The 21,120-nt window shown below is 34.7% G+C and overlaps 1 long non-coding RNA gene across 1 annotated transcript; it reads right to left on the minus strand.

Annotated features, from left to right (window-relative positions):
- Window positions 1-14,753: 14,753 nt before the first annotated feature.
- On the minus strand, window positions 14,754-20,308 carry LOC128202444 (uncharacterized). Its single transcript, XR_008253780.1, has 3 exons — window positions 20,162-20,308; window positions 19,725-20,006; window positions 14,754-14,875 (listed from the first exon to the last, which is right to left on the minus strand). It is a non-coding gene; the product is annotated as an uncharacterized LOC128202444 (long non-coding RNA).
- Between the last annotated feature and the right edge of the window lie 812 nt (window positions 20,309-21,120).

The following is a 21,120-nucleotide window of genomic DNA, read 5'->3' on the forward strand; positions in this document are numbered from 1 at the left end:
TATACTCCAGCACCTTTTAAAACAAGCTATGCTTAATTTTAGATTATGTGATGCTAAATTCAATATATTTTTTTTAGAATTTATTTGTAGTATTTCTCATTTTATAAAACTTACCGTTCTTAATGACAGTCTATGGAAGAAGCTTATGTCCAGCAATGGACGGATAATGGCTGAAATGATGATGACGATATTATTCTTTATATATATATATATAAAGAATATTTACTAAAGTTGGTCTCTACTCATATTTTTACTCGTAACGCTTTCGCTTAATTCCTCTCTAATATTTGGTCTTTGAGAGCAGAGTCGGCGCGTATAAACAACTTTATGTACTCATATAATTGTTTAATGCAACAGTGTAAATTATTTTACAGCCCCATTATCGGCTTCCAGTGAACAATAAACATTATTACCTGCCTTCGTACAGCGAGCAACAGGATGCAAGATAGTCCAAGAGACAGACACTTTTATGCTACGGTAATAAACATAACAAGTTTAAGGGTTTTAAAATCTTCGAACACATTATGATGATGTGATGGTCCCCCCTTTTTGTGTACCCCTTATAATAACTACCCTCTAAACTAACCTACACGTGGAAGACCTACAAAGCCTAAGAAAAGCCTACGAAGGCTTAACCTAATGAAAACCCATGAAAATCTAGTTAAAACCTACCCTAAAGAATGGCCTAACACCCTCAATATAACCCCATACCTATATTGCCTTATACACCCCAAACATCCTATGAATCATATAAACCCTTACAATAAACACATAATATTGAACAGATCTTATAGTAGAACACTTGATCATTTGGCCAGATAAATAAATGTGTGATCGTCTAGTAATGTAGGACCCGTTGTGTGTGTAATAACCAAAAGGTTCTTTAATTGGTATATGATAGGAGTTAAATAATGAAGATGATTGATAAATCTTTAAGGATTAAGAATAATCAATGAATTATACTCATAATTCATGTAATATATGTTAATTTAATATATTACAGAATAACTGTAATAATAAAAAAAATGGGGGAGCGGTCGGGCCCCTCACACGCCCGGACCAGTGGAAGACTTTCCAACTATCTATAACTCTTCCTCCAAAAAGGTAGGGAAGGGTATTACTATTTATTAATGCACTCTGATGGTAATAAGGGAATGAGTATTCTCAGTTCCAAACCAAACATAAGTACATTTACTTCAACATTACAGTGGCTCCACCAGCCCCACGATGCTTCCAGTATAAATTGGTGTTTGCCAGAGGCAAAAAGATCGGAACTGAAATCCCAGGATCACTCCGACACGAGAGCTTACTCATGGGCGATGACCCTTTCAGTCCTATATGGCGACATAGAGATCACCCACTAACAGTACGAAACTGTTTCCCAGCGTCACCCTGTTACGAGCTTACTCAATGGGGGTTTCCCTTCGGCTCCACAAGAGATCAGACCAAGAAGCGAGATCACCCAGACACCAGAACTTACTTTGATGGGACATAACCCTTCGGCCCTATAATGTGACATTAGAGATCACCTGTGAAGACAGTCCGATAGAGATGAAGATTTGTGTGATAGGGGATACCTTCCACACCCCGGAATTGGCCAAGCCATATAATGTTGATAATTGCTATATCATAACATAGCATTGTCAATTTAATATTATTTACTTAATACCAAGAATACTCAAGGTTCAAGTTACATCTGTTGATTAGGCCAGAGCCTAAGAACGAGTAGTCCAACCCATAGGTCGAGAGCTACTAAAAGTAATGAGTGCTATTGAATGAACTATAAGTCCAGTCAATTATATATAATATTATTGTTGATTAACCACATTGTGAATTAACCAATTATTTATTCAGAGAGATATATCTAAAGGAACTATAAGTCCTTTAAAAGACACTGATTAATCACAAGTTAACAACGTCTCGTGAAATAACCAGTTGGGTTTTCTATAAGTTTGAGGACACTAAGTCCAACAAGCTATTATTGTGTTGAGAGTAATAGAGATCTTTTGTAATATTTGTAGAGGTTTGATTAATCACATTGTGAAATAATCAGATTAAATAATTATGTAGCTTTATAGAAAGGACTATAAGTCCTAATTGGTTGTTGTCATAAGTACTGATAAATTACACATTAAAGTGCCAGGTCAATTATTATATATAGGTATATAGGAAGGACAATAAGTCCTATTTGTGTATGTTGTAGTAGTAGAGGCAATATATTGCATAATTATAATGTGAAAGATATAGATTAAATATATATTTGTATAGAAAGGACAGTAAGTCCCATACAATTATTGTAGCTGTACTATAGTTATACTATATCTACTTCCTTTTAGTGTCTTAGTAAACCTATTTACTAAGAGGATTTCTCAGATAAACAAGTGTTTTAGTGTTTAAATCATCATGATTAAATCCCTAAGTAATTAGGTCTTTAAATAATTATCATATCATTTAAGTGTAATTTCTCATATAAATAATTCCAATATTTCCCCTACAGTTATTATAAAATAACAGAAAATTATATAAATTTTCTATAGACTTAGATATAGAATCATAACGTGTATAATCTCCTTTTGTTTGACATCTGTCACATTAATGACGTATTGAATGACGTATTGATGTATTGAATTGAATTTTGATTATCTATCACAACTGTCAACGTAACAAATACTAGCAAGTTTGTTTATTTGTATTTGTTTAATATAATTAAATATAAAATCATCATATATCAACCGTAATATATAACTAAATTATCAGTGATATAAATAATCAAGGTTTACACCAGTAATAATTAATAGTATCCAGTAAAGCTGCAGTTTTATATTCATATCAGTAGCCAAGCTTACTCTCAAATTCAAGAATGAACAGAAGATTAGAAGTTTAACATTCTTATTGCAATTGTACTTGCAATAATATATACATACAGTACTAATTATCAAGAACATTCCTCAAATACATGTGTGGTGAACATTTTCCCAATATGCTATCTATTTGATTTCTAACCTCTAATGTAAATTTATTAAAGAAGTGAATAATCAGTGTTAGTGTTTGCTTTATTAATATTTAAAGTAATTGTCCTAACTTGATATTAATAGGATAATATCTCCTTGGATACAGTCCGACATAAACATATAACTCAATAATTAAATTTATAAAATACTAATATTATATTTTACTACTTGTATATCTCCATACTATTCCCATAAAATATTCAAAACATGTATATTAAAAATAAATCCAGTCAATATTCACTAATATTAACCCTGTCTGAACTTGTCTAGTCAATATAACATGAACAAACAACACACATACAAACCTTATCGCCAGGACAACTTCCTTTCTAAATATGAGTAAAATACATAGCTTCACAAGTGTCATACAGTACCAATTTTATACTGAACCTCATACCTAGTTAAGAGTAACTATAGTCAGAGAATCCTTTAGTACATTTATTGCCATTAGGAAATAAATCCACACCTATAATATCAATATAATTAAATATTATTAAAAGCAGTAATATACAAAGAGTTGTTATTGTCAGCTTGCTTACTACAACAAAATCAATATTAAAGTTTATAATAAATCAAGACAAAATATCTATTTAAACAATACAGGCTTGTTTACCATAAACACCCCACAGTCACATGAGTTTATCTAGTAACACAATTAATAATGTATTAAAAATATTACATTCACATAATATCACTTGCAATAGTTAAGCTGTCTCTTTGTACATCTGGTGTAAAACAAATCCCCACATGTAGTCATGGATAATCAAATATAGACTAAGAATCATTAATCTGGTCGACCGAGTAATGGTATAAAAACACTTCACCATGAAGCGTTAAGTATGAACAGATATTCCAAACCAACACTGTAATAGTGTAATAAATACAAATATTTCATTATCATCATCGTCTCAACCATCACCAACCCACGACTGAACACAGGCAATTTCCACCGACTGACACAAGGAACGGCCCCACAATACACATAAAACAGTCACTCCAAACAATGGAGGTAGCCCACACCGCACTTGCATTTACAGGGTCGCCACTCAATAACCCCTCTCTCTCATCAATGGCTGTTTCCCCAGCAATGAGACCAGACCATAGTCACTTCAGTCTATTATCCTCAATAAATAAATACTTTATAATAACTAGATATGAAACTAGTTAGTATTGTAATAGTTCAATAGTTGATTCAATAAGTATTTTCCAAAACTGGACAATTAGAACATTGAATCAAATTGATGAAGTTCTATCAAACGACCATATAATTGGATTTTGTATATGAGTAGAATAACGTAAGTACGTAAATTATATTGATGTAAACTTTGTTCAAATGTGATTGCATTTAACGATATACGCATTACCTAAAGGTATATGGACTCGACTAAATACGTATTTTAATAGTTGTTGGGAAAAATATTAAGTATAGACTTTGCCTGTGATCACAGTCAAAAATCTAACTACGTAGTAATAAATGGAACAAGCTCACCGGATTCTCCAGTCTTCTATTGATTAATTTCACACACTTAATCCATAGTGATACACTAAGATCTCAAACCCCTTCATCGAACCAGTCCCTCCCAGATCTATATCCCAGCCATTTTTTTTATTTTATTGCGCAGTTCCTCAAAACACGACTCCCACGCCATTTTTCTTTTCTTTTTTTCTTTTATTGCGCAATTCCTAAAAAGCGACCCCCGCGCGCCCGCCGATCTGCCGGCTCTCCTCCTCTTTTTTTTTTTTTATTCTTTCTCTAATAACGTCATAGATTATGTCACCGAAGGGTAGATATTTCAATAATCAGATTTAGCCTATTATTCGAACTGAACTTTTCTTTAAATTCAATTTAATTATATGTTAACGTATTTTGGTATTTTATATTAAATTGATTATCGAATTTATAAAACTTTAAAGACTCTCATAAACCTTATTAAACTGTGTTGTATGTATCTTTTTTACACCTGATGATAAAAAGGTAAACTATAATTTGGTTATATATAAAATATAATATATTTTTGTTTAATTTATTTAATTTTCTTGTGACATCCACTACACTTTGGAAACACATCAAAGGAGTTTCCCTTCTGTGTCAATATTTCATATATGGTAACGTCTTCTCTGTATACTATTGTGAACCTTGACTTTAAAGTTTGTTTATATTAAATAGCTCAGCTTTCGCAGCGGTCACCCATAGGAACCCCTGTTTCTTTTCTATGTACTTATGGTATTAAACCTATTGTACTATAGGCGAACCGTCACAATGACTTAAATAGAATTACAGAAACACTACTTTATGCATATGAGAACTTGGCTTCGAGTTCGCAGAGAATGATTCGGTGAAATAAAATTTATGAAATTGGCTCAAGTCTGAGTGTTCTAGTTTTGCAACTAAATGATCGTAGTCTAATTTATGATAAAACAAAATATCTTACTATGACGGTGTAGTCGTAAATTCTTAGATAGATCTAATAATGTACATAGTTTTGTCTAACCTCACTACTGTTTTTTTTTTATACAACTTAGAATGGCAAACAAACTGACGGCCCACCTGATGGAAAGTGGTAACCGTTGCCTATAGACATGAGCAGTACCATGGACATAACAGAGTACTACACAACGAGCACTAACAGTGGTTGCCAACCCGCCTATCAAACGTAGCAACTACTGGCAAAACCTTCTTAAGGGAGATCTGTTGTCAGCAGTAGACGTCTTTGTTGAATTTTTATTACTCTATAACATTCCACAAAAAAGACATTGTTTTTCCAAATCGCTTTACAACTAACGGAATTATGAGAAAATATTTTTTTTTATACAACATAGAATGGCGAACAAGCTGACGGCCCACCTGATGGAAAGTGGTAACCGTTATACCTATAGACACGAGTGGACATAACAGAGTATACTGTTTCGCCCATGATACCCCCCATGCGTTGCCATTCCTGAGGACTCAGGTGTTATTCTTCTATACCCTGTAAATTCACGCCATATACCACCCTTCAAACCGAAACACAGCCATGTAAACACAACTGCTTTACGGTTGAAACACGAATGGAACAGAGGTACCTAAGCAAACGACTTTTGTACAAAATCTGCCTCTGGTGAAAAAATTAAACTTATTAAAAAAATTCAACCGAATTGAGATTGTCCTTCTTTTTTTGAAATAAATCGACTTCAATTGTAGCAAAATCAGTTTTTGATTTAAGAATTAAACCACTGAACCGAATTTGACAAACATTTCTGTGCAGCCAATCTCTAAGTACATCCTTCAAATAAAAAAAAAGAATTTTCCAAATCGTTTCACAACGGAGTTATGACGTAATAAACATAAAAAATACGACCGAATTGGGTACCTCTTTCTTACCAGAAGTCGATTGAATATTAAATATATCTATGTAGCTTTAAAAACTAAATAATTTTCAACGAATGTCAACAAGAAACAATGTAGCTAGATGGATTTCCGTGCCATGACAATGCAACCAAACGGAGAGCGAGTCGCACTCACACACTGGCACGCGTAAGATCACCAGTTATGTGCACATAACAGTAACGCTACGCGATAGTGCTCCAGGCTCCTCTTAATGGGCCATTATATTTTATGTTTAATTCAAACACTGCTCGGCAGGCGGCCGGCTCCAGCACTAACATCTTCGGTTGGATTAGCTTCTTTTAATTTTGTTATTGCACTTCTTTATTGCTCTGTATTGCTTTCTTCAAACAAATTAAATTAAAGTGCTAATAAGTATATGTAAGCAAGTAGTTTAATATTAACTTTTATTCTTTCATTATAACTTTTATTTTTACCTTTATTGTCTCGATATTTTGACCAGTTTATATAATCTAAGGCTGTAGTGTAACGTATTGGGGAACACCTGTAAGTAGTTGGTTTTATCTTGCCATGTCAATAACCCTTAGATTTCTGAGGGAAAAGGGATTGTTAGTAATGGAGACTGAGAATCCCATTGCTAGCAATATACCCAACCAGGTCGACCTCCTCGCGGTTCCCCCTGGAAACTATCATGGTTAATTCCTGATGAATTCATCATGATGGGCAAACTGGTCTGTTTTCATTCTCATCTATCCCGTTAGCGCAGGCGAGGTTACCATACCATTTTCACCCATAAAAAACCCTTAGATTCCTATTACAAATGAATAAATTATCGTCATCATCATAATACATAGCCCGTAACAATCCACTGCTGAACGTATGCCTCCCTCTTGGAGAGTTTTACTAGTAGTTGCCAAGCTTGACAGGCGAATTGGCAACAGTAGTTAGACTTCGAAGATGTTTTAAGAGGAACACTACTGCCCATCCCCATATATTCACTAACAAATTGATATTTGCATTGTTTTAACTATTATATATCCATTATTATTTGGTCCGGCTTTCCATATGGTCATTTCATGACATATCTGGCTTTTCCGTACGTCGAACAAAAGCGCCCTCTTACTGGTCCATACAAACATTATTCTAACAATTCGCAACTGGGATAAATACGAGTAAACATTTGATGGCTGCAGCGATAGTTTCTACTTCCATGATTCATTGATAGATAAACCATCGGATATTAAATGTTATTAGGGGACTCTGTATGCACAGTTTTACTAATAATAAATAGATAATAGGGAAATTGTTTAAACCTTCATGAACCTTTAGTATTTTTTTTTCTACAACTTGCAATGGCAAACAAGCTGAGGGTGCACCTGATGAAAAGTAGTAACCGTCGCCTATAGACATGGGCAGTACTGTGGACATAACAGAGTATACTGTTTCGCCCATGATACCCCCCATGCGTTGCCATTCCCGAGGACTCGAATGTTATTCCTCTGTACCCAGTAAATTCACGCCATATCCCACCCTTCAAACCGAAACACAGCCATGCAAACACAACTGCTTCACGGTTGAAACAAGAATGGGACAGAGGTACCCAAGCAACGACTTTTGTACAAAGTCTCTCTCCTAATATACCCTTTGTCTTATTTCTCAATGTCCTATACTCAAAGGTTGTCTGTAAGAGATTGCTTAGCGATAAGGCAGCCTTTTGTGTCACTTTTCATAAAAATTTAGTGTATTTATTATTTTATAATGTATGATAATAATTATATATAGTAATAATAATAATATAAATTATAATATATATAATAATATAATATAATGGTGCAAAATTTTTTTTATACAACTTAGTATAAGTATAAAATAAATAAATAAAATACTCTATCAAGTCGATTTCCACGCGGTTCTCCCTGGAAACCGTTGTGGTCATTTCTTATGGGCTTTGTCAGAATAGGCTAATTTGATCTACTTTCATCATCGACCATCATGTAACGTTCTCTCCCATTAAGAAAATACATAAATTTAATCACCAAACAGTTTTATGTTATACAGGGAATTTCAAAATTTGACGTTTCAATTGCATTTGCATGGCTGTGTTTCAGTTTGAAGGTTAGGATATGACATTGAGTCGTATGGTCTCGGTGTAAAAATGGGCCACCTCTTCCTTTATTGTGGGTGTTATAAGATCCGACTAAAGGAATCTAATGGTCGAGGGATGGGCAGCAAAGCCTAACTTACGGTTGCCAACCTGCCTGCCAAGCATAGCAACTAATAGCGAAACCCACCAATAGGGAGGCCTATGTTCAGCAGTAAATGTTGCACTGCAATGTTGACCATGAAATTATAGGGTACCTTCATTTTCAGAAATGGCAACACATGAATGGTATAAGCGACAATATACTCTGTTATGTCCAAGGTACTGGTGACGTCTATAGGCGTCGATTACTACTTCCTATCAAGTAGCCTATCAGCTTGTTAGTCATTCAAACTTGCATAAAAAAATGTTTAGGCCAACTAAAAAACTGACCTGTTTTATTTAAACTGTCCATTCAGTGGCAATTTAATCTGTGGAACAGTCAAGTTTTATGCGCTCATAAGAAGGCTTTTAGTCGATCAATTCTGATCAATATAGCCAACCAGTAGTAAGTACTCTATAATTCATACAGATAATCTGCTGTTTCACTGCTCGCTATACAATGACCTAAATTCATTTTGCAATAAGTACAGGCTCGCTGCCCAATCGTTGGCTAATTCCGATGGCATTATTATACAGTACAGGATTCGTGCTTAGTCGCCCGTGTTCAACGCATGGTGTAATCTACGCTTGAGCCTAACCTATGGAGGAAAGACATTGTTAACAGCGGGAACTAGCGGCCTCATTGGTAGTAATTATACCCTGAAGACTTGGTCAATTCTTGATGAAACCAACTGGCCTGAATGGATCCACGCTTATCATCTCACACTGCTGCCATTCAGCGTATAGCGATACAGGCGGAGGTGACAATCCATTACCAGCATTTGAAAAAACTAGGAAGCATGTTTTAAGTAAAATTGGAAAGGCAAACAAGCTGACAACTAACTTAATGAATAATAGTAACTGTCTCCAATAGACATGAACAGTACCATGGATTTCATACACATTGTTCACCATATCATCACCATCATCATCGTCATTATATCGGCCTTTAATTGTCCACTGCTGAATAAGCCTTCCCCATAAAGATAGTTTTGCCAGTAGTTGCCACGCTTGGCAGGTGGATTGGCAACCGCAGTTAAGCTTTTAGAGATCTTTTAAAAGTCACCTCTTACGACACCCGCAGTAAAGGAAGGGGTAGCTTATATATATAAACTTGAAATTTCACCAAATACCAAAAATCAACACCACCAGCCAGTTCCATTGAAATCCTTTTTCAACGCTATCCCATAGCCATATCATGGTGGCATTTGACAAAAATTCAATTATTAAATATTCTCGCCGTTTTTTACGACTATGAAAATGGCTTAACATTTCCCTTTTATCTTTTGAACATCTGATCGGTTTTCCTCTATTGAATGCGACACCCTTCTATACGCACCCTAACAATGTTTTTATACGACACGACACGATTACGATCCGATACGACTTTACTTGATTACTAGATTGCCAGACTTCTTAACTCTCGAAACTCGTCTTTGTTTGAAACTAGATGGCGCTGTGTTAATGATGATGATAATAAAATACCCGAATATTAAGACTGTATATTTATTTAATAAACAAATCAAAATATATCATGTAACAAATTAAATATAATAAGGCGATTTAGAGTATTTATAATCCTTGTCTAACTTCGGTGGACCTTTCAAGTATGCTTTCAACATTGTACCCCCAGAAAACCGTATGTCCCCGAAATATAAAAGAAAGATTTTTTTGGTGAAAGTACTTTCTGGAGTCATCAACTTTTATGAAGACTCGAAACCATAAAAGTACAGCGAAACTAGACATAAATCGCACTTGAAAATCAACCAGTAGAGTCCAACTGTACGCTTCATCTTTTTAAAGTCGTATAGAAGTCGTACATGTATTATAAATGTCCCACTAAAGTTAGGCACATACCAGACCGGGTACGTGTAATTTCACTCCATTCTCTATGTTTTACATTCTCCTCGTATCTCTAGGGAGCGTTTCGACTGAAAGCCGGTTATTTCTTGCATTCTGTACTAAATTCACAGTTAGGAAATTGAATTTTTCGAATTCCACGTCTCAAGGAGCCGCGGCCATTTTTACTTGGTCCGCCGCGCCGCTCTTTCATTATTTTTCACAAATCTCGGAGCGGTTAGTGCTTACGGGATCACGGTTCTTGTAATAATGGACAAGTGTTGTTGTATTCTCAATCGCACGACAGGAAAAGGTGTATGAACGTAACCTAAAATATCTTACCGTTTATTTTTTCCGTCAGAAATAATAAAAAAAAAAGAAAATACCCATAAAATATTAGTTGATTTACGGTTATACTTACAAAAATAACGAATAATTTGATATCATAAATCTCTGAACGATAATATAATAAATTTATAGATATAGTATAATATATATATATTTTAATTTTCTTCTTTTTTTTCAAATACTCGTAATATGAAAGGATGCGAATAATTTCGATACTTCCCCGTATATATTATATACTAGCGGCCCATCCCGGCTTCGCACGGGTGGACATTTTTACATTTTAAATAGTGGCCATTAAGTGGCTGCACTCGCGACGGAAGCTTAAAAAACTTCTCCCGTTTTCCCAACATTTCTCTTCACTGCTCTGCTCCTATTGATCGTAGCGTGATGAAAAGTATACTATAAGTATACTTTTCATCATTCTATAGTAATACTATAACCTGCCCAGGAGTATGAAGAATAATTGTACCAAGTTTCGTTAAAATCCGTCGAGTATTTTTGGTTTCTATAAAGAACATACAGATAGACAGACAAAAATTTTACTGACTACATTTTTGGCATCTGTATCAATGGAAAGAGTGGCCCATTCTATGTTGGGACCACACGGCGAATGGGGAGGAAGGGATTGTTAGTAATGGAAAATAAGGGCTCTATTGTTAACAATATACCCAACCAGGTCGACCTCCCCGTGGTCCCCCCTGGAAACCGTTGTGCTGAATTCCAAGTGTATTCATTACGATGGGCTAACTGACCTGTTTTTTTCATTCTCATCTATCATCCCTCAACGGTGCCCCGCCAACGTATACCGTTAGCGCAGGCGAGGTTATCATTCCATTATCATCCATTAAAAAAAACACACGGAGAATATATGTATATCTATAAGTAGGCAAATTCCTATGTATATAACAATAAAATATACACAATAAAACCACCTTCAGATTACACGATCTATTTAGAAAGCTGTACAAACATCACAATGCTGTCAGAACTTAGAACTGTTTAGTAATACAAATGTATACATTTCTCAGTCTCAGGCAACAGCCGCAGAATTGCAATCGCTTGTATCCAAAACGCCTGACGGATTATCAAAGGCTAAACAGACTAAATGCGAGCTCGCATCTTAACTTTGTTTTAATTTTACTATAAATTAATTTCTATATAATCTAAATATAAAAAGATAAATTTACAAAATAAATATTGTATCAGTAAATTATAATAAATCAATTCATCATCATCATCGTCATCATCATACATACATATATACATACATACATACCAGCCTTTAATTGTCCACTGCTAAATGTAAACCTCTCCTTAAAAAATTTTATGCATCATTGAAGTATATTGTTGTCTTAATTGTAATAAATCGGTGTGTGAATTGTTTTAAAATAAGAATTGTGACTAGTCAACATTTATTTTGTTTTTTTTTATTGCCTTTTTTACAGAGCACATGACATGAATGATAACATATTCACGCTGACTTTTTTTTTATACCACTTAGAATGACAAACAAGCTGACGGCCCACCTGATGGAAAGTGGTAACCGTCGCCTATAGACATGAGCAATACCATGGACATAACAGAGTATACTGTTTCGCCCATGATACCCCCCATGCGTTGCCATTCCTGAGGGCTCAAGTGTTATTCCTCTGTACCCAGTAAATTCACGCCATATCCCAACCTTCAGACCGAAAAACAGCCATGCAAACACAACTGCTTCACGGTTGAAATACGAATGGGACAGAGGTACCCAAGCAATCGAGTTTTGTATAAAGACTCCCTCTGGTGATGATGATGACATTGATTAGATTGAAATTATTTAAATTTAGAACAAGAACTCGTCAATCGTTATTCGCTTTTTCTTTTGATTGCATGTCTTTATTATTACGTAATGTCGTTGATCGAAAAAGCGAATATTAATTTACCAAAGAGTTGGCAAAGGAAGCCAGTTTGGCAATTCGAAACCATTAATTAGTAGATATCCTTTGATTATTAATTAACCTTACCTCTATCTATTTTTTACAGGTATACTCGTAATCTAGTTTCAAAGGTATTTTTGGGGATTCACCTTTAATTATAATAATTACATATTGATAGGAAAAAAAAGGAATTCATGAATCGAAAAACAACGAGATGTTTTATAGATAGATATTGAATTGTAACCAAATATTTATAGGGTGAGGGATGGGCACTAACGTCCCTCTTCATCATCTCTAAAGCCTGACTGCGGTTGCCAATCAGCTTACCTAGCATGGCAACTAGTGGCAAACCCGAGGGGGGTTTGCCACTAGTTGCCATGCTAGGTGCCACTAGGCCCTTATGGTGGAGTTCTATGATCAACAATATGCAGTTAATTTAATTTAATTTTCAAGGCATATTTTTTTAATACTGACTTACACAACGAGAGTGGAATGCAATAAATTCAAGTTTTAAACTACAAGAGGTAAGGAAACTGCTATTCGTACTAGCAAATAACTTTTAGAGCAGTCTACTATTCACTTGCTCTAAGTTTGTCGCAATCAAATAACTTCGAAAATACCCACTGGCTAATTCTGTAGAACATTCAAATATTGTTATTCTATATCGACATATTATTTGTTCCTGAATGTAAGTCTAGTTTCCTATGTTATTATTTTATTACTAGTGGTTGCCCCATGGTCGAAATTCGACTATAACACACATTGTACTAAATGAATTTATTATGGTTATGTTTGATAATGAGTAAGACTATAGACAAATAAAATTAAAGACTAGCAGTATTAATCTATTCTCAATGTGACCTCAGACTTTAACAATAACTAAAGAGTATATCGTCATAGTCGTAGAATACTGACGGATCTGACAAAGTACATTTAAAGATCCGTCAGTATTCTACGACTATGGCGATATATGCGTTTGTGTATCAAATACATAGTAGTGTGTGTAATGTTTTTTTTTTTTATTGATTTAATGTATTTTATGGATAATTAAAAGAAAAATATTAGCATTCTTTTTTTTTTATACAACTGAAAATGGCAAACAAGCTGACGGCCCATTTGATGGAAAGTGGTAACCGTCGCCTATAGGCATAAGCAGTACCATGGACATAACAGAGTATACTGTTTCGCCCATGATACCTCCCATGCGTTGCCATTCCTGAGGACTCAGGTGTTATTCCTCTGTACCCAGTAAATTCACTGTCATATCTCACCCTTCAAAGCGAAACACAGCCACGCAAACACAACTGCTTCACGCTAGAAACACTAATGGGACAGAGGTGCTCTTCTCTAAGTATATAAATAATAAGCGTGGTGCATTTCAAAACAAAGTTTTTACTTTACGTATTAATAAATGTATTATTATTTATTATTATTATATCAGCTATTAACTGTCTTCTGCTAAACAGGGGGGTGGGGGGAGCTCCATAAAAGGAGTTTTGCCATAAAATTCCACGCTTGACAGGTAGGTTGGCAACCACAGTTAAGCTTTGGTGAGGTTTTAAGAGAGACATCTGTTCATCTGTCAATACCCTTGGTCTTAGAAATGCAAGGAGGTATTACTGAAATTGATATCAAATACTCGAGTCTGCAATCCCTTGAAGCTGTGTAGAACAACCAAACTGTTTTCTCTTCTTACTGCTCGCTGATAATTAATGCTCCTTTCCACTCAGGGTTTGCTGTAAAAGAACTGTTACTGAGTTATGTTCGTATCTTTATTAAATAAAAAATATATACATTATAAATTTTATGTACAATAAAGTATAAGAAAAAAAAATCTAATTTCAAAATCAAAGGAATAAAAAATACAGCTATTTACAGTATATCCTTTGACATTTGAAATAAATTATATACTTATTCACTACTTACGATGAAATTTGACAAGAAGCAGTGTCGTACCTACAGTACAAGTAGAAACCGAAAAATATATTTTTGTAATTTCATTCCAAAAAAAATTTTAGCAATTTCTTCTTTCATTTGTATGGACTAGTACTAGTAGTACAGTGCTTGTGAATGGAATAATAAATGTATGTCTTTCATTCTTTCATACGTTTCTTGCGATTGATGTTGCTGTTTTTTACGGTGCAAAATACACATCTTGTAGTGTACATTATACCTAGTCCAGCTATAAGTTCTGTTACAAATAAAAATGCATTTTTTTATGAACTAATGTAATATTACTAAAACTTATACCTACATATTTATTAAAGTCTCAGCAAAAAAAGTTAAATTTATCCCATTATTCATAAAAACTAAAACGTCCTACAAACCTACTTTAACTATTACACTGTTTTGTCCCTTTCATTCAAACTGAGAATTTAGCATAAAAGAAAGAGAAAACATTTCAATAGCTAAATTAGTTTTATAAGAAGTTTGATCTTTACAAATAAGGGGGTAATCCCTTAGCACCATTACGTTCTTAATCTGTCCTACTTATAATGAAACTTCTAGAACCGAGTTGAATTTGCAAAACAAAGCCAATGCAGCCATCTAAATCTGTAAGCAAGTTCGTAGGAGCAGATGTTTTGAAATCGTCTCTAAGATTTAATTAAACGAACTTCCATTGTTGCCGAATGTTCCGTTTGTTGCGCAGCTTGCTATAAATGTGATTTGTATGACAGTTTAATTTTAACTTTATAAGTTAAAAGTATCAATAATGTAATAACCAGAGGGAGACTTTGTACAAAAGTCGATTGCTTGGGTACCTCTGTCCCATTCGTGTTTCTACCGTGAAGTAGTTGTGTTTGCATGGCTGTGTTTCGGTTCGAAATATGAGATATGGCGTGAATTTACTGGGTACAGAGGAATAACACCTGAGCCCTCAGGAATGGCAACGCATGGGGGGTATCGTGGACGAAACAGTATACTTTGTTATGTCCATGATACTGCTCATGTCTATAGGCGACGGTTACCACTTTCCATCAGGTGGGCCGTCAGCTTGTTTGCCAATCTAAGTAGTATAAAAAAAAATTATTTGCTTGTGAAAAATTTTACGAATATATTTCTTTATTGAGGGAGTATATTAGATAGAATTGAAAACATTTAATGCCAGTAAACACACAATCACAGTAGAAAATATCGAAAATACATATACAAGAAGTGTACCATACTAGGCAAAAGGAACCGGCTCAGCTGATGCTGCGAGTGTCCCAGTGTAATGTGAACATCAGCACAGCGCTGGTTTTCAGCCAGTCCCTCTCTTAACAAAATACAACATAAATACAGATAATATCTTAGATAAATAAATACATTCTACTTTAATAATTAATAGGTGTATCCCTTCTCTTGTAGAATTTAGTGAAACGTCATAAGAAATTAATTTAAAAATAAAAACGCATATCCACTATGTAGTCACAAACTAAGCAGGCCTTATACAATGGTTCCTAGAATCTGATAGATAAATTAAGATTTTATATATATATATATATATATATATATATATATATATATATATATATATATATATATATATATATATATATACATATACATATATATATATACATAGAAATACTCATAAAATACAATAACATTGTACGGGGATCGAACTCACAACCATCAGTTGACGAAAATTAACTTTTTTGTTAAATTCCACACGGACAAAGTCGCGGGTACAGCTATTGTCAATAAAATATAACTATTTAGAATAAGTAAAAATAAAATTTAATTAAGTAGGTATCATAATAAAAAAAAACTAAAAAATTTATGAATTGTCTGTTAGGCGGAACGAAGTTAAGGTAATAAGAAGTTATTTATTTATTTACACTTTATTGCACTAAGTAAATAGAGAAATAACAAATACAATAAATATTAATGAGAAGTGATACAACAGGCGGCCTTATCGCTAAGCAATCTCTTCCAGCCAACCTTTGGGTAGAGGACATTGAGAAAAAGACAAAGAGTATGTGGCGCACTATTATATAAATATTATCATATACAAACACATATACATACACACATACACATACATATATAATATATACACAATTAAATATATACATAACATACACATACTTAACAGCACACATACAACAGAAAAAAAAATGACGAAGGAAAACGAAAAGAGATCACAGGAAAATAGTACTAAAGTGAGAGGTAGTAAGATTTAACAGAGGTTTTGAAGGTAGTAAGAGTTTGAGCGCACCGAATAGAGGCGAGAGAGAATTAAGAGATATTAAAGATTATTTAGATACGTTCATGAATAACAAATTCCCATTAATGTTAATTTCGATTGCAATTACATTACGTCGTTATATCGCTGTACAAACGACAAACAAATTGATTATTTTCGGTTACCTGCAATCAAATCCGTCTAGACGTCCCCGACACGCTGTCATACAATAAGCCGTAATTAGCACCACAAAGGGCTCTTGTGTTTATCGTATGGTCTAAGTTACGAGATGGTAGCTATTTAATATTTGTTTGGTAATAAAAATCTCGCCGTGTGAGTCCCGGCATAGAATAAGCCACTCCTGCCTATACCGTTAGTGTCGTAAAAGATAACTTGGAAATTACAAACGCTTTCTCTTATGCATTGTCTTGTCAACTAGCAACATTGTATTTTTTTTTGTTATGGGTGAAAATGGTATGGTAACTCCGCCTGCGCTAGCGGGATATGCTGGCGGATCACCAGTGAAGGGTGACAGATGAGAATGAAAACAAGTCAGTTAGCCCTTCATAATGAATTCGTCAGGAATTAACCATGATAGTTTCCAGGGAGAACCGCGAGAAGGTTGACCTGGTTGGGTATATTGCTAGCAATGGGATTCTCAGTCTCCATTACTAACAATCTCTTTCCCCCCAGCAACATTGTATTAGCATGATTGCTTGGGTTATTAGCACTTATTTAAGTTAGGTTTACAGGACAGCCGGTACACGTGGGATGAATATTCTATTGATATTTGAACACCAAACATATTTTATGTGTTATATAGTATTCTTGTCACCGTGTCGGTTTCGGGATAGAATGGGCTACCCCTTTCTTTCCCGTGGGTATCGTAAAAGAGAGCTAAGGGAACTTAATAGTTGAGGGATGGGCAGCAGCGTCTCTCTTAAAACATCTCTAAACTAACTGCGGTTGCCAACCCGCCTGCCAAACGTAGCAACTACTGGCAAATCTCCTTTTATGGGGACGACTTATGTTCAACAGTGGACAGTTAATAGCTGAAATAATAAAGATCTCAACGCTAGGCGTGACAATTTTGACAAAAGGAATGATAAATTTTGACTAGAGACAGATATTTGGCGAGACAAAAGAGAGACCTTTAGCCCAGCAGTGGTTTGGGGGGAAGGGGTCGTTAGTAATGCGGGCTACCAGTCCCATTGCTAGCAATATACCCTGTCAGGTCGACCTCCACGCGGTTCCCCCTGGAAACCATCGTGCTGAGTTCCAGGTGTATTCATCACGATGGGCTGACTGACCTGCCTGTTTTATTATTCACCTATCATTCCTCACTGGTGCTCCGCCAGCGTATACCGTTAGCGCAGGCGGGGTTACCATTCCATTAATCATGTATTAAAAAAAAAGCCCAGCACGGAACAATTAAAAAAGGCCTTTATTAAAAAAAAGATCTTCTCTCAGAGCTCGATAGCTCAGTGGCCCAGTAAGCATGACATAGTGACCTAAACGTATTTAAAGAGGATTAATTTAAAGTAGCGCAGAACTTTTGGAAGGAAATTTTGAGGATTTTTCTCCAGCACTAGTACATCATGTGTTAATAACAGAATAGAAAAAATATTTTTATTGAGTATTATAAATAATGTATTTATATTATTTTTATACATTTTCGATATAAACTTACTTTGACGCAACGAAGGTCCGGCATGTATGTACACAAATTAAAAAAAAAACATTACTAAAGATGATGATATAAGAAAAAAATATTTAAGACGGTCTTAAAACATTTCGCCTTCATTTTTTTTTAATTATGGCCACAAAAATTAATATAAAATTATGATCATTACCCGTGTGATGATAATAAAAAAAAATCCTCAACCAACTTGAACAAACCACGAGTTCTAATAGTTTTCCATATTTAATTCTCTCGCCGAGCGCTTATCACTCAAACCACCCATAACAGAGGGCATAACATGGTGACAAAGACGCCCCTGGCCGCGGAAGCGATCCTTCATTAAGGGACAAAGGTCAATAGGGCCCGGGTGACGCTCCTGGACGTCTGATTAAACCCGAATCACGGGCCCTTTTTTGTGTTCTGTAATTACGCCGCATTGTAACAAGGGTTTTTTTGGATTAAGGATCCTTTGATATTTCGTTTGCGATTTTTTATGGTCGCCACGTATGAAGCTTGACCTTCGCTAATTGCTTGCGAGGTATGCCCGTGGAATTCAGTATATAAGGTTTGGTCTACAGTATTCAGGGTATCCTAGTTTTAAGGACTTAGGATCAGTAAGCTAAAGAATATATTCTGTGGTTAAACAGACAATTAGCCGAACATATTGTAAAAAGTCTCTGACCGAAGAAATTATAGCTAAATTAAATTTTTCGAAATCTCTTCAAAATCATAAAAATAATATCAACATATTAAACATAGAGAATTTAGAAACAAAGTATGTTTAAGTTGTATTATTATTTAAAATGACACTATTGATAAGAATAAATACAAAAAATAAATTAATCTCATCTTGTTTTTATCTTTTAAGCATTTCAATACAAGTTTTTAGAACTATTTTCTTGTTACTAAAGAAGAAATAAGCAAGAATTTCAAAATATTAATTTTCATCCAGATTAACATATTTTTCGATTTTGATGTTTTTGTTTGTCATGCAATAGACCTAGGATGGATTTATCCTATTAAGTTCCCATATTAAGTTCCTGTTTATTCAGTAATATCAAGCATCTTGGTTGAAGTAAGTTAAAAAAATACACTCACAACTAGTCAAATTAATTAATTTACTGCATCAGTAAATTCACAACCGCGGAACACTGGTATTCTGGTAGAAGCCTTAACGTTACGTTACGTTACCTCTCACTTCGTCCACTTCATTACTGAAGGTTGTGTCCTTGAAAGGTGTCTGTTGCGTCTCTTATAATGTTACTCCATTTCGCACGGTCTTCAGCCACTGGCGACTGCAACAGACAGTCCCGTAACGGCGGTTACTTAGTCCGACCATCGACTAGGTGATCGTCCGCGTGGTGTTTTTCCTTCTATCTTGCCTACAACCATTAGCTTGTCCAGATTGTTAGACTGTCAACGAGCAATATGACCGAGGTATCCGTGAATCCTCCGATAGCAGACTATTGTGTTCTGTAACGTTAACCAATCTTCATTATTTTACAAATATATATACTATTTGGGATGGAAAAGAACACAGGCTATGTTTTAACTGACTCACGCTAGTACAACAAACAAATAATTAATTTTACAAGCAAATTTTCATAATTTCGCTAATAGAATCTTACTTTGTCTAACCCTAAAGTAAACTGGCCTGTCGTAAAGATAAAACGAAACTACATCCAATGCTAAATGCTCGCACCACAAATTCCTAAACTGAATCCTCGAATAAATAACTATACACTAAAGCAGAGTATGCAAATGCACCAGTTTGCATGCTGCGAACTCGAGATTTGCGGCGCCCCTTGATATCATGTTTCGGAATTATGATAGTTGAGCGCGGTGGGAATATTAATCCCGCGGAAGTGGCGGGATCCCGCGCGTGCGGTGAATAGGGTTTCCGACTTCTATTCGATTTATACGAAGATCGATGTTTTGGACCTCAATCATCGATTATTTATATCGATTTTAGATCGATCTAAATAATCGATTGTTTTTAAAGATAATTTGTTCTTAGGATAATTAAAAAAATACTAAATCGAGATTTATTTATCCCTTTCTATGTCAAATACCTTTTTCTAATTAGTTTTCCTTTTATTATAAAGTTAACATTCCTCTGTAGGTAATTTTTTTTATTTATTTTTATCCCCTGTATGTACAGTTTTCAAATTTTTGTTAAAAATAAACAATAACATAGAAAGATTGATCGGTTTTCGTAAGAATGGACTTTACAATATCGATTCTCTCATCGAAAGATATGAGATTTCTCGATTAGAAACGATTCAATTGATCGATATTTTTATCCAAGATCGGAAGCCCTAGCGATAAATCGGGCTGTAATCCTACAATATATCCCGTGGCGTCAAAAAAACAGTTCGTCGTACACTGATTCGAGCACCTACGTGCTGTGTGTGAAATATTTTGTACAATGTTTTGAATTAATCTCTTTTTATGACTGTAAATCGAGCTGAACGGAGGCGAATACACTAGTTCGTAGAATTTGTTTGGTGAACTTTGTTTTTAGCTAAGCTCAAAAAAAGACTGTAAAAAGTCGCCATAGACAAGTTATTTATCATAGCATAGGGCA

Source organism: Galleria mellonella, unplaced genomic scaffold (assembly GCF_026898425.1).
Source record: "Galleria mellonella isolate WM207_F2 unplaced genomic scaffold, CSIRO_AGI_GalMel_v1 utg96, whole genome shotgun sequence".
In the NCBI taxonomy this organism is placed as follows: Eukaryota; Metazoa; Arthropoda; class Insecta; order Lepidoptera; family Pyralidae; genus Galleria; species Galleria mellonella.